The sequence below is a fragment of the Suricata suricatta genome, chromosome 10 (genome assembly GCF_006229205.1).
Source record: "Suricata suricatta isolate VVHF042 chromosome 10, meerkat_22Aug2017_6uvM2_HiC, whole genome shotgun sequence".
NCBI lineage: Eukaryota > Metazoa > Chordata > Mammalia > Carnivora > Herpestidae > Suricata > Suricata suricatta.
The window spans coordinates 124482865-124498493 of record NC_043709.1 but is presented as its reverse complement, the minus strand read 5'-3'; the positions used below and the strand labels follow the sequence as shown (position 1 = coordinate 124498493).

At 41.6% G+C, this 15629-nt stretch overlaps 1 protein-coding gene across 1 annotated transcript in view; it reads left to right on the top strand.

The window, feature by feature from the left end:
- The first annotated feature begins 13418 nt into the window (after nt 1-13418).
- LOC115305367 (putative ankyrin repeat domain-containing protein 20A5) overlaps nt 13419-15629 on the top strand; it is a 17162-nt gene continuing 14951 nt past the window's right edge. The window contains exon 1 of the mRNA XM_029955587.1: nt 13419-13435. The gene's annotated coding sequence lies outside the window, so the exon portion shown is untranslated. The remainder of the gene's footprint in view (nt 13436-15629) is intronic.

The following is a 15629-nucleotide window of genomic DNA, read 5'->3' as shown; positions in this document are numbered from 1 at the left end:
CAGAAGTGCTGATGCATAGGGGCACATGTACCCCAGTGTTCATAGCAGCAATGTCAACAATAGCCAAAACATGGAAAGAGCCTAAATGTCCATCACCTGATGAGTGGATCAAGATGTATAGATACACAATGGAGTACTACATGGCAATGAGAAAGAATGACATCTGGCCATTTGTAGGAAAGTGGATGGACCTTGAGGGTGTCATGCTAAGCGAAATAAGTCAGGCAGAGAAGGACAGATACCATGTTTGCACTCATAGGTCTAACAGGAAAACAGGAGAAACCTAATGGAGGACCAGGAGGAGGGGAAGAGGGAAAGAGAGTTGGGGAGAGAGAGGGACGCAAGACTTGAGAAACTATTGAATAATGAAACGGAACTGAGGGTTGAAGGGGAAGGGGGAGGGGGGAAAAGAGGTGGTGGTGATGGAGGAGGGCACTTAAGAGGAAGAGCACTGGGTGTTGTATGGAAACCAATTTGACAATAAACTATTTTAAAAAAAAGAAAGAAAAAAGCCTTAACGAGCCATTGTAGAGCATTTTCTAAATAGCCTAATAAGCAAAAATTTGAATTTTTAAAAAAGTTCATTTATATATCGCCCTTGCCATCATTTAAATGATGACTCAGGTGGCAATGATGGGGAGTCTCTCAGTAGCAACTAGTTTCCATTGTGTATCATTGTTATTCAAATATGCATTTCATTCAATGCACATAGGTTTAGGGTTTTGATGGTATATTCATGGTCTCAGTGTAGGGAAAAGTAGCATAGGCTCATGTTATTTAACATAAATATATAAATGAAGACTCAACCTTGTTCTTTCATTTGGTTTCCTTATTCTCTTGGCTCTCTTCTGATTTAACGGGTTTCTTTGTGTTATGCTTGGATGCCTTTCTTTTATATATCTATTACAGATTTTTGGTTTGTGGTTCTCATGAAGTTCATTATAACACCATATATGTGCATATATATGCACACACAGATATACATAGCAATCTATTATAAGTTGATGGTTGTTTAAGTTCACACACATTTTATTTATTTGTTCACATGAAATCAGGCTCTATTTTTATTTTTTATTGTATTTATTTTAAATTAATTGTTTAATTTACATCTAAGTTAGTTAGCATATAGTGCAACAATGATTTCAAGAGTAGATTCCTTAACGCCCCTCACCCATTTAGCCCATCTCCCTCCCATAACCCTTCCAGTAACCCTGTTTGTTGTCTAATTTCAGAGTCTCTTATGTTTTTTCTACCTCCCTGTTTTTATATTCTTTTTGCTTCCCTTCCCTTATGTTCATCTGTTTAGTATCTTATATTCCTCATAGGAGAAGTACTCACACATTTTAAAAAGACTACTTTTTATGCCCTCCCTTGTTTTATGTGTTTGACATCATAGTGGTTTCCTCAATGGGCAGGAAAGAAGGCGAACCTGCGGAGGAGCCTGGACAAGTGCTTGGCAGGCTCGCCCGGGGCCAGGGCTGGGGAGCCCCGAGAGGGGCGAGATCTCAAGATCTGGTCCCACAGGCCAGGAGACTGTCAAGCTTTGCCTCCCGCAGGCGGAACCATTCCTAGCCCCGCAGGGAGAGCAGGGGTTGGGCACCAGCCCAGGGAGGATCCAAGTCCATCCAGGTGCACTGTCCCGTCCCAAGCCCGAGACCAACCAGGTCACACCGGGGCTAGTGACCGGTCCCCGTTCCACAGGCCACGCCCACGGCTAGTTATCCACCTTCTCTTCAATCCCCAGCCCTACCCTTAGCCCTGGGACCTGACAAGGCCAACCCCCGACCTCTTTCCCTCCAGGGGCCCGCCCTTCCCCGCCGACCTGTAGCCGGTCTCGGTCTCCACAGTCCCAGCCTAGGCCACGCCCCGACACTCCTGGGACCTGCCCTTCCCCCCCCCCATCGAAGGCCCCGCCCCGCCCCAGGCTTGCATCTGCCACGCCCAGGAACCGCCCCAGGCCACGCCCCCAGCCAGGGACCTGTCTCCTTTCCTTTCCATTGTGTCCCTGCCCTTCCTCTGTCAACTCCCTAACCCTCCCTAGGCCACGCCCCCGGCGAGTAGCCCGCCTCTTGCTCTGCCCCATTTGCGGCCTCGCCCCAGTTTTGGGACCGTGCACCTGTGGTCTCTTCTCTACCCCCGCCCCTTTATTCATGGTCCCGCCCCTCCTTGGGATCCGCCTCAAGTCTGGCTCCGCCCCTGCCCGATGACAGGCTCATCGCCCCGCCCACCGCGAGTGACTCGCTTGTCCAAACCCCGCCCTAATTTCCTTCACGGTCCCATCGCCATTGGTCCCGCCTCACCACCTCTCCCACACCAGCGTTTGGATGGGGCGAGGCCAGCGGCAGCGGACGGTGCGGGATTGGTCAGTAGCGCTGAGGGGGCGGTCCCGGGCCGCGCGCTGCGCCTCAGCTCGAGCGCCTGCAGCAGCAACCACCACCGGTTCAGATTCGGTTGCCTCAGGCTCTGCTGCCTCTCGGATCGCCCGGTGGTCACCAACCCTCGGCCTCCCCCGGGGTTTGGTCGGCCAGCCGGCAGGCACGCCCTCGTCCGAGGACAGTTGAGTGGTCGCGGGCGGAGCCAGGGGCCGGGGTCGGACCGGGGTCAGGGCCGGGTATCGGGGTCCGGTGTCGGGGACAGGGGCGAAGGTGCGGAAGCCGGGCCGCGGAGGCGCCGCGGCCTGGGCGGGGAGAGCGATGGTCCCGGCCTCGGCTGGGGAGGGAGACGCGACCTCCCGCGGGTGCTAACATTGCCCACGGGGCTGGGGGCGCACCTCTCTGGGAGGCCGAGGGGCCTAACGTGGCGGGCGGGGCGGAGTCGGGGGCGGGGTCCGCGCCTCAGCCCAAGCCAGGCAGCCCCCCGCGGGGTCTCTGCGCCCCCGGCCTGGAGCCCTGAGCGCCCGGCTTAGCGGAGCGGGACGGAGGCTGGATGCAGGGAGCTCTGCAGCAGCTTCCGGGGGCGCGGAGTCCAGCCCCGCTGCCCCGGCTGCCCACCCGCGCCCCGAATCCTGAGGTTACCGAAACTGCGCCTTCAAGATCAGAGTTGAGGGCCTCGCCTGCGGGTTCGCGTCTGCCTCGATTTCGTGCCGGAGATGCGCGGCTCAGGATGGGGAGGACCGGGGACGAGAGCTCCGGGCGCTCGCTGCGGGCCGGACGCCGGCGGCTGCGGGAGCGGCGGTGGCAGCGCGCCAGAGGGCGTAGGCGGCGCCAGGTGTCTCCAAGCGGGACGCGGGCTCCCAGCGGTGACCCCGCGGGCGCGTCTGCGTCCACCTGTGTCGGAGGAGGGGCCGGGGCAAATTCCTCTGCGGGGGTCACTGTGCTTTCTTCTCCTTTTCCTTAAGGTGCTCAAAACGTGTTCATAGTTCGCCATGCTGTGCTCTGAAAGTGTAGTTTACCGAAGTGTGTGTTTTTCTGCGTTTCCTTCCTTTCTGAAGTATTCCTTGTTTAACAAATTGGAAAGAACAAGAAGTCGGGTCAGGGCAGCGCGGGCTTGGTCCCCTCCTTTCCGCCGTGGACTCGTGAGCCCCCTGGGCTCTGCACGCGAGCTAACTGCTCTGTCGTTGACGGGAGTTTCAGAGCGGGACCCGCCGGAAGGAGTGTTGGGGTAGCAGGGCCCTGACCAGAAGCTTCTAGGGCCTAGACGGGGTAGCATCTAGATCCTGCGACTCACACTCTTACTGTGGCACGGCCCACACGTACCGCGCCAAACGGGCCAATAGTCGCCCCTTTGCTGTGTCTGGCACTTGACTTGGATGTTGGACTCCGAGGAAGTGTGAAGAGGTGCATCCGTGCCAGGGAGAGCGGATGCCCAGTCCCTTCTTAGGAACGACTCTTCGAGATGCTCTTCTGGTCCAAAGAGGCTGTTGGCAGATGGGGGGGGGGGGCACTCCAGAGGGGCAGTGGGCAAGAACTGAAAAGCCCTCACTGATCCTCTCATGAGAGCCCGAGTGGTTGTGGCTGGTGTTCACACGTGGTGAACCCTAAAATACCAACCATTGTTTTCACTCGCCTTCCATTCTGGTAACCCTATAGATCTGGAGTAATGTAACTCTATAAACCTGTTTCTTGAGATACTATTAAACGACCCCACCTGGAAAAGGCAAAGTCAACAGGTGAAAGTCATCTAGTCACTGCCCTGCGCTCTTTTACAATATAATTAGCCACCATCAAATGCTGTAAGATCGTGATTGGTTACTCTGGCATATATAAACCCTGAGTTTCTGCTCTGTGGGGGTCTCTCTTCCGAGGACTTCCAGCTACTTGGAAGGGGCCGTTCTGCCGAACTACATAAACGCCATTGACCAACTCCGTTTGTGTCCGTGGATTCTATTCTCGGTGACTCGCATTGGGAAAAGGGTCCAACAATGGGGTCTTCAAGGCAAGTGCAGTCACTGACTGATGGTTTTGAGCACTGCTATTGGGAGCATTGTCATTCTTCCCATGTATCAGATGCTGTTGTCTGTGTAGGACAAGTTCTTTACCAGTGTTTTAGAACTTGTACGACGTCCTGCATTTCCTTAGTTCCTCCATACACAGTATTGCAAGGCTTTGAAAAAGCTTTGATGGCAAAAGGAGGAAGGAGTCTTTCTAGCTGAAAAGACTGGGCATCCTGTGTAGAGCTCAGGACTTTGTGACTGGTGTTGGCGTAGGCAGTGCCGATTAGTGGTGAGACTGGAGCTGAAACGATCACTTTTCCAGATAGCTTTATTAATACTCAGAGTTGGAGAAAATATACAGTTGGGTGCCTAGGCGACTCAGTTCGGTTAAGCGTCTTACTTTGGCTCAGGTTGTCCTGTTACAGTTCATGGGTTGGAGCCCTGAGTCGGGCTCTGTGCTGACAGCTCAGAGTCTGGAGCCTGTTTCGGATTCTGAGTCTTCCTCTTTCTCTCTCTGCCCCTCCCCTCCTTGTGTTCTGTCTCTCAAGAATAAATAAATAAACATTAAAAGAAAGGAAATCTACAACTGTATGGTTATACTTTTTAAGGTAATTATGAGACCGTTTCAGCGCATGAGTTCATTTTCCTAGATGTTTAAAAGGAAGCTATTGTTTTTCCTGTTGTTGGAGGTAGGCTGAGCGCATGCTGTGTTTATGTTTGCAGAAATCCTGTGAGGTCCTTGAAACCGTTTAGCCATTCAAAGCTGGACGTTGTGTTTCAGTTTGAACAATTTCATTCCTGGACCTGTTAGCCAGACCCTGGGTTGGTTGCTAATGTGTCAGTGGCAAAGTATTCCTATTTTCACAGAAACCTCAGGGCTTTATTATAAAAGTGAGCACAGAAGCATATCTTGGGAGATGGAAATTGGATGTCCTTTCGGTAAAGGCTGGTCCTTTGGGCCATAAAAAAGAAAAATACTGTATTGGAATCATTCTCAACATAAACTCTGGAATGAATACTGTAGATTTTGGGCAGCCCTGATATCTCTGAGTTCTCAGCTCTAGTGGCGAGGTCCCCTACAGGCAAGTCGTGTGCCCGCTGTCCATGTTGCAGAATACATGTCATCTATTTGTTTCTTTGTCTTAAATTTCCAGTGTGAGAGGGTGTTTTGGAGTATGTTTAAAAATCATTTTCAAAATTCACACAGTTAAAGCAGAAGAGTGATTTTGTTCCTTCTTGGCTTTCTTTCAGAAGGAAGGAGCTGAAATTGGTTGGTGAGTAAGGCTGGTGGGCATTGATTAACACATTTAAAACTGATTCTGGTTGCTTCTTGTTACCATGGCTACGGTTTAGGGCTTTTTTTTCCTCCCTAATTTGAGGTGACTTTAACCAGATGTTTTCTATTTAAAAGTTGCTTCTATTGACTGTGTTGAAAATGAAAGCTATCTTATATTCTATAATTACAGATTTATTCAGATTAAACAATTCAAGAGGAATTGCTTAATAATTGCTTTCAGGAAGATCCTTGTTTTCTTGGATGTTAGTTATTTCAACAAGAAAGATTATCTGTATAACAGTTTTTTTGGCAAAACAGTTGCTAGTTTTGTTTTTGTTTTTGGTGCTCTTAGGGGCTCATGTTTAAGTCCTATATAATCTGTGGGAAATTTCATTCTTTTTGGAAATTTATGTAGCTATATGGTAATAATATTCTCTTGCATGCATTTAGCCCATCAAAAAGTAATTATAATTTTCTTTTTGGTAAATGCAGTTTCTTATTTTAGGATTAAATACTAGCATAAAAGTATACAAAAGTTACCAAATCATTTTTTAAAAAAGCTTTATTTTTTTTAATGTTCATTCATTTTTGAGAGACAGGGAGAGACATAGTGAAAGTGGGGTGGGACAGAGAGAGAGGGAGATAAAGATTCCAAAGCAGGCTCCAGACTCTGGGCTGTCAGCACAGAGCCTGATGTGGGACTTGAACCCACAAACCGTTAGATCAGAACCTGAACCAACGTGATGCACTTAACAGACTGAGCCACCCAGGCATCACAGATCTTTTTTTTTTCTTTTTAAACAAAAGCATAACTAATCAGATTATTGCTATTTTTGAGTGATATATAATGACATATGAGTACTTTTGAATTTTTGAAGTTTTTCCAGATTTATTGAGATATAGTTAACATACAACTGTGTAACTGTAAGGTATACCTTCTTAACTTGATACACTTTTATATTGTAAAATGATTACCACAGTAGTGTTAATACTTCCATCACCTCACATAATTATTATTTCTTTTTTGTGATGATCTACTCTTTTAGCAGCATTCAAATATATACTATAATATTGTTAACAGTAATCCCCATCCTGCACATTAGATCCCCAGAACTCATTTATCTTGTAACAGGCAGTTTGTACCTTTTGACCAGTATCTACCCATGTCTCACAGCCTCCTTCCCGTGGCAACCACCAGTCTGTTTTGTTTCTGTGAGTTTGGTGTTTTTTGTTTTTTGTTTTTAAGATTCCACATATAAGTCAGATCACAGTATTTGTTTTCCTGTGTCTGACTTATTTTCACTAAGCATAAAGCCCTCAAGTTTCACTCCTTTGTCACAAATGGCAGGATTTCCTTCTTGTTTGTGGCTGAAAATATTCCATTGTAAATATATACCCTATTTTTTAATCCACTGATCCATTGATGGATGCTTAGGTTGCTGATTGACTATTGTAAATAATGCTGCAATAAACATAGGGGTGCAGAGGTAATGATTTCATTTCTTCAAGATACATACCCAGAAATGGGATTATTGGATCCTATGGAGGTTCTATTTTTAGTTTTTTGAGGAACTGCCATACTGTTTTACATAGTGACTGTACCAATTTACAGTCCCACAGCAGTACAAGGATTTGCTTTCCTGTATATCCTTGCCAACAATTTCTCTTGTCTTTTTGATAATAGCCATTTTAATAGGTCAAAGTGATATATCTCACTGTAGTTTTGGTTTGCATTTCCCTGATGAATAGTGATGTTGAGCACCTTTTTATGTACCGTTGCCCATTTAAATATCCTCTGAGGAGAGAGGTTTACTAAGGTGCCTTGCCCAGCTTTTAATTGTTGTTGTTGTTGTTATTGAATTGTATGAATTCCTTATACATTTTAGGTATTGACATTTTTCATATTTGTGGTGCAAATATTTTCAGCCATTCTGTAGGTTGGCTTTTCATTATGTTGCTTGTTGTTTTTGCTATGCAGAAACTTCGTTTTCTCCATTGTTTGTCTTTGCTTTTATTGCTTATACTTTGCTTTTATTGCTTATACTTTGGATGTCATATCTAAAATCATTGCTGAGATCAATGTCAAGAAGGTGTTTCCTGTATTTTCTTCTAGCAGTTTTATGATTTTCGGTTTCACATAGAAGTCTTTATTTGAGTTTGGGCTAATTCTTGTGAATGGTGTAAGGTAGGGGTACGGTTTTATTCTTTTGCACGTGAATATCTAGTATTCTCAGCATCATTTATTGAAGAGATTACCTTTTCTTTTTTGAGTATTCTTGAGTCTCTTAACAAATTTTAATTGACTTTATGCATAGGTTTATTTCTGGGTTCTTGATTCTGTTTCATTCATCTTTGTGTTTGTTTTTATGCAAGTTCAATATGATTTCTATTACCGTAGCTTTGTAATAGCCTGAAAACAGGAGGTGTGATGCTTGCAGCTTTGTTCTTCTTTCTTAGGATTCCTTTGGCTATTTGGGGTCTTTTTTGTTTCTTACAAATTTGAGGAATGTTTTTCCTATTTCTGTGAAAAATGTCACTGGAATTTTGACAAGGATTGCATTGAATCTGTAAGTGGTTTTGAGTAATGTGGACATTTAATGATATTAATTTTTCTAATCCATAACCAATGGAGTATCTTCCCATTTGTGTTTCTGCTGTTTCTTTTATCAAAGTCTTTTAGTTTTTACTATACATATCTTTCATGTCCTTGATTAAGTCTATTCCGAAGTACTTTATTCTATTTGATGATTTTGTGAATAGGATTTTTGCTTTATACTTTTTCAGATAACTCATTGTCATTGTATAGAAATGCAACTGATTTCTTTAACTTTTAATTTGTAACTTTTAATTTCATTTATGTTGAATTCGTACTTTTCTTAGTGTTTGTTTATTTTTGGGAGAGAGAAAGAGAGAGCAAGCCTGAGAAGGGGAGGGGCTGAGAGAGAGAGAGAGAGAGAGAGACAGACAGACAGACAGACGTAGAAGCCAAAAGCAGGCTCCAGACTCTGAGCTATCAGCACAGGGCTCGAACTACAAACCATGAGATCAAGACCTGAGCCGAAGTCAGAAGCTTAACTGACTGAGCCACCCAGGCACCCCTGCATCTTTATGTTGATTTTGTATCCTTCGTGTCTATGAGTTCTAACAGCCTTTTGGTAGTATCTTCAGGATTATCTATCACCTGCAAACAAAGACAGTTTTATTTCTTCTTTTCTGATTTGGATGCCATTTATTTCTTTTTCTTGCCTGACTGCTGTGGCTAGGACTTCCAGTATCATGTTGAATAGGAGTGGTAAAGTGGGCAGCTTTGCCTTGTTCTTGAATTTAGAGTAAAAGCTTTCAGTTTCTTACCACTGTATATGATGTTAGTTATGGGCTTATCATATTGGATTTCATTATGTTCAGGTGTGATAATTCAGTACCCACTTTATTGAGAGTTTTTTTTTTTATCATGAAAAGATGTTGAGTTGTGTTAAATGCTTTTTCTGCACATATTGGGATTATCATATAATTTTTTATTCTGTTAATATGTATCAAATTTATTTTATTTGATTGATTTCTGAAGGATAATTTTGCTGAGTAAAGTATTCTTGATTGGTAGTCTTTTTTCTCAGCACTTTGAATACATAATCCCACTCTCTGCTGGCCTGGAAGGTTACTGCAGAGAAATTGCTAATAGTGTTATGAAGGTTCACTTGTAATCACATAGTCTTTCCTCACTTTTTCATTTCTTTTTACTTAGTTCTCTGCTGACTGGACAATTTGAAAGTTCCTGTTTTTAAATTCACAGATTATTTTTTCTTGATCCATTTTCCTGTCAGTGATCACTCTTCGTTTTTCATCTCACTAATTATTTTCTTCAACTCCAGGACTTTTGTTGAGTTATTTATTACTATTTCCAGCTCTTTGTTCAACTTCTTATTTATTCATATAGTATGTTTCTGATTTTATTGAATTGGCTTTTGTGTTTTCTTATAGCTCATTGAGTTTCCTTCAAACTGCTATTTTGAATTCTCTTTTGAATCACTTATAGATCTCCATGTGTTTTGGATTGATTACTGGAAGATAATTGTGATATTTTGGTGGTATCATATTTCCTTGATATTTTATATTCTTTGCAATTTTGCATTGCTATCTTGGCATTTGAAGTAGCAGTCACCTCCTCCAGTCTTTAATGACTACCTTATCAGTGTGTGGACACCTGATTTTTTGCTTCGGTGGTGTGCTGGAAATTCTCTGCAGGAATCCTGGTTTCCCAATAGGCTCTCTCATCCATGGGTGATTATCCTAGACAGTGTTTTCTAGGGACTTCGAGATGTGGCTGTGAGGGAGGGGCTGCAGGCAGTTTATGGGCTATTGCTGGGTCCACAGCTTAGCCTGCAGTATGTGTGCCTGTTACCTGGTGCACAGGTAGGCAGGACTTTTCCTAGGTCCTTTGGTATCTGGTGCTAGATCCCACAGCCCCTGCAAAGGCAGTCTGGTCCGTGGATGGATAGATGCCAGGTTGTTGTAAGTGGGGGGCCCCAACAAGGTACATCTTATTCATCTAGGATACTGATACCACTCTGACATGGGGGTATTTTAAAAGTAGTTGGGGTGCCTGGGTGGCTCAGTCAGTTAAGCATCTGACTTCAGCTCAGGTCATGATCTCACAGTCTGTGGGTTCGAGCCCCGCGTCAGGCCCTGTGCTGACAGCTCAGAGCCTGGATCCTGCTTTGGATTCTGTGTCTCCCTCTCTCTCTGTCTCTCCCTCTGTCTCTCAAAATAAAGACATAAAAAATTTAAAAAAGTAGTTTTCCCCTAAGATATTTCCCTGGTTTCTTCTTTCATGTTTTGTGGACCTCATGCTGTATTAAACCTTTGTTTACATTAAGCATTTTATATTTAAAAGCAAAACCATAACTGTAACACAAATCTAATTATTACTCCCATGTCTAAGAGTCACTGTCTTGGGCAGAGAACTCTAACTTTCTAGTGTACTCTTCAAGGTTCTTCAGAATTACTTTCCCTACTTGTTTCCATGTATTTTATGCTTTTTCTGCCCAAGTTCCTAAAAGTTTATACTTTTCTGTCAGGGTACCTAGCTGCCATCTATGCAATCTTTGTGCTTACATTCTACTCTCTAAGAAAATGTTTTCTCCCATTTCTTTTCCTGGTGACCTGTCTGGCTTATTTTCACTCTTTAATAGAGACTTTCTTGTCCTCACAGCGTTTCATATGTCAACTCTTTCAAATTACAGTGTATTGTAATGGTGTTTTTATCTGTGTTTGAAGAAACAGATGTGTATTTCCTTACATATGGTTGGTACTTCATAACTGTTCTGTGAGTTAATAAATTAAGTCAGATGGGTAAAATTCAGAATTTTATGAAATTTGTCTTTATATTATTTATTAGTAAAATAGTTAGAAAATATTGGCTTTTGGTGGATTTGTAGTGGATTTTTTTTAAAGTAGTGAACCTGCTTTGCGTATGAAGAAGATAAAGAAAAATGAAAATGAAAAATGGACATCAGCAGAATATGATAACACCGGTGTTTGAGAAGTCCTATTCCCTAACTGGTGGTCTACTACAAATGAATGATGACAGCAGTTTAAGTGTAAAGAATCAGGAAGTCTATAAATTCTTTATTTCCCTGTGAAGGAATTTTAGCCGTGATTACCTGTTGTGGAAATAAAATGCTATAGTGTAGGTAGATACAAGCTAAAGCGAAAAATACTCTATCAAAATGCTGCTTGAAATATAAGATGAGGGGGCGCCTGGGTGACTTGTCGGTTAAGCCTCCAACTTCAGGCTTTATATATATATGTATATATATATATACATACATATATATACATATATATATACATATATATACGCACATATATATATATATATATAAATATAAACTGTGCAGGCTCAGGTCAGATCTCACGTTCGTGGGTTCGAGCCCCGCATCAGGCTCTGTGCTGACAGCTAGCTCAGAGCCTGGAGCCTGCTTCCCGTTCTGTATCTCCTTCTCTCTCTGACCCTCCCCCTCTCATGCTCTGTCTCTCTCTGTATCAAAAATAAATAAAACATTAAAAATTAAAAAAAAAAGAAATATAAGATGAGGTAAGTGACTTTGACCAGGAGCAGTTTTAGTAGTCACCGTGGAAGCTGGACCGTGACTCCTCTGAGCATTTTAATTGGGATAGGTCACAGAGAAATGGATGACAACTGAAAAAGAATGTGCGATGCAAAGACATTTTTTTCCTCTCTTACTTGAAGATGGGAGCTTTTAGAGTATGTTTGTATTCTGTTGGAAATGATCAATAGAGATACACATGGTTATTTTATTTAATTTTGTTTGCATTTCCAAATCTCAGAAAGCTTGTTGATTATATTACATTATCTTTTAAAGATGATAGTAATTGTACTTAATACTCCTATTCATGTCGTTTTCTGGAAGAAGTTGTTTATTCAGTATTGGTTCCATAATGGGGTATTGTCTTATAATTGAGTGTGCAGTTTATATACACACACACACACACACACACACACACACACACACACAAACACTTAGGCCATTCTGAATAGAACTAATGATTCCTTGATGATTTTGGATATTCAGTGCCTTTGATAGTATCATGAATATCTATGATTTTGTTAAGGACTTTAAAGTATCTGGTTATATTAAGTTAATATTTGTTTAGATTCTGGGGAAAGGGGAAGGTTTTTGTTATTTACAATTAGAAAATAAACTAGTAATCCATAAGAGATTATCACTTTTGGATTATAAGGCTCTAAATTCCAAAAACCATGCTTCCTGTACCAACTCAGTCATTGACACATATTGTATGATCAATAAGTATGTGTTCAATGTGGGAATAAACAGTTGAATGAATGAGTGAATAAATGAATGGCTGTTGATGAACTTCTCTAGAAGAAGCAAATTTTGAGTTGTTGAAAGTAGATTTCCAATATTGCCTAGGTATCAAATCTTTTTATTTAAAAAAAAGGATGTGTAAGATTCAGAAACTGTCATGGATAACTATAGCTAGAAATCGAATAATAATATAGATTCATTTGCTTTTCTATTACTTAGAAATTCTTAACTATTATTCTCGCCACATAGTATAAGCCCGTGCTTTGAAGGCACATTTCCTGAGTTTGAGTTGAGGGTCTGCTCTTGACCAGCTGTATGGGCTTGGGCAAGTTCCTCAGAGTTTCTGTGCCTCATTTTCTTCCTATGTAAAATACCTAATATAATAATCTACTTCATAGGATTGTTGTGAGGCTTAGAATACCTTTAAGACATGTAAAGTGCTCCTAATGATGCCTAGATAGTAGTTGCATAGTGAGTCCTCAACACGTTAATATCATGATTGTTAGAAAGGGGTTTCTTTCATATAGGGACTTAACTTGCACTTTCCAAATAGGTTTTAGTGCCAGTAAAAGCTTACTTTTATTGAAAATGATAACAACAAGAAAATGATATCATTCCTATCAAATAATGAAAGTAGCATTATGATTTTCCTTTTCTTAGTTATGATCTAAATTTAGTGCTTTGTTGTGCTCCCTTCGTTAGCACATATATTAAGACTGGATACATTTAATCCTTTGTTAATATTATTCTCAGTATATTTTCTGTGTTATTTAATGTTACTCTCTCATTAATCCCCTTCATAGAAAATTAGTTCAAATGCAGAGATTTTAGATCTTAAACAATAGGTGTAGATATTCTTTGTATCTTAAGTATTTAATATTTACCTGAAAAGATTTATATTTCTTTCAGACCGCAAAGATTTCTAATAAAAAGAACAAGGTAAAAAATATATACAATATAATTTTCTGTTATTATTATGTATTTTTAGTTTAGCATATTATTTGAATAATATTTAGCAGAAATATTATTCTGTGGTTAAAATATATTTTTTGATAGGCATAGTGAAAAAATAGAAAATCTTACTTTGTTGTAGAGACATTTTCTGTGAAAAAGATACTTAGAAATACTCGCAATTGATATCTTTTTGATGAAAACCAGTTCTTTTAAAGAGTACCTATGGTTTTTGCTTTTAAATGTTTATTTACTTACTTTTAAAACTTGTTTTGAGAGAGAGCATGCACAAATGGGGGAGGGGCAGAGGGCGAGGGAGAGAGAGAATCCCAAGCAGGCTCCGTGCTGTCAGCGTGGAAGTCAACGTGGGACTCAGACTCAGGAACCATGAGGTCATGACCTGAGCCAAAATGGAGTCCGATGCTCAACCGACTGAGCCACCCAGCTGCCCCTGTTTTTGCTTTTATCAAAAGAGGGGTCTGTATCACTTCTCTACATTTGGTATATTTCATAAATGTTTGGGGGACATTTTGAAATATTATTTGTAGGTGAAAAAGCAAATTCATTCTATGGATGACCTTGATGACTTAAGTCACTCATCTAAAACTGAAACTTCAGAGAATTGTGAGTTGCCTTACTCTAATTATGGGTATTTCAAGTTGCTAATTGAAGAACATTGGCATGGACTGTAAAAGTAGGAAATCTTTTTATAGATATTGCTATAGTAATATGTGCACACCTTGCCTTGTACTGTACCGTAGAACACTGATGTATTGTAGAGCTGCTCATCTCAGAGATATATTAAAATAAAGTAAGAACTATTGTATGTTCTCAGCCAAAAGGTTATAATTTCCACTGTACTTTTCTTAGTGAGCACAGCACACCTTATGTGTTTGTTAACGCTGCTGCTCTTCCGTGCCTCCACCCAAGGTCAGGTCATTATTTTTCTCCTAGATTACTGAAATAAACTCAGGACGGTTTCCCCTGCCATCCCACCTCCCAGAACCTTGGTCTACACTGCCACCGGAATTATGTATTTTTAAATATTTCTATTTCATCATGTCACCCCCTGGCTAAAGCTTAGCTATTACTCTCATTGCTATGAGGTTAAAGGCCACAGTCCTCTAGCTTCATCTTGTGTTGTGTTACGTCTTACTTTCCAGCTATCTCTTATCCACTGTTTTATATGTAAGATTGATTTTCTTTTTCCATCAGCTGTGGTTATGTAAACTGCACATATATGAAGTGTATCATTTGATAGTTTTGACACATGTGTACACGTATGGAACGATAACCATATCCAGACAATTAACATATTCGTCACCCCCAGAGGTCTCATGTCCCTTTATATGGCCTTACTGTGAAGCCGCCAAATTGTTTTCTAACGTAGTGGGACCATTTTCCATTCCCAGCACCAGTTCCTCCTTATACATTCATGAACACCTAGTATTGTTAGCATTTTAAATCCTAGCCATTCTGAAGGATATGTAGTTTATTTGTCATTATTGTTTTAATATATATTTCCTTAATAACTGATGATGTTGAGCATATTTTCATGTGCTTGTTTGCTCTCTGTGTATCTTCTTTGAATTGTCCAAATCTTTTTGTCATTTTAAAAATTAGGTTGTTTGGGGCGCCTGGGTGGCTCAGTCAGTTAAGTGTCTGGCTTCGGCTCAGGTCATGATGTCACAGTTTCTGGGTTCAAGCCCCATGTCGGTCTCTGTCCTGACAGCTCAGAGCCTGGAGCCTCATTCAGATTCTGTAGCTCCCTCTCTCTCTCTCTGACCCTCCCCTACTCACACTGTGTCGCTCTGTCTCTCAAAAATAAATAAAAAACATAAAAAGAAAAAATTTTAAATTAGGTTGTTTTTTTACTTGTTGAGTTTTCAGAATTCTTTTTATATTCTAGACACAGTTCCTTTTGTTTTTTTTGTCCACTGAGACATTTTATTTGCGTATATGTATTACATTCCTAGAGAAAAAAATCCCAGAATTTTCCCTCCTGTGTGTTTTCATCTTGCTTCTTCATGGTCCATGATTGTAGCCGAGGTTGTCTATACAATGAAACCAAACTGAGCAGATTATTCTGCCATGATTCTAGATCTTTGTGTTGTCCATCAATTCTAGAGCCAACCCCTCCCTGCGTGCCTAACCTGCCTGTGAGGGCCACCACAATTTTCCC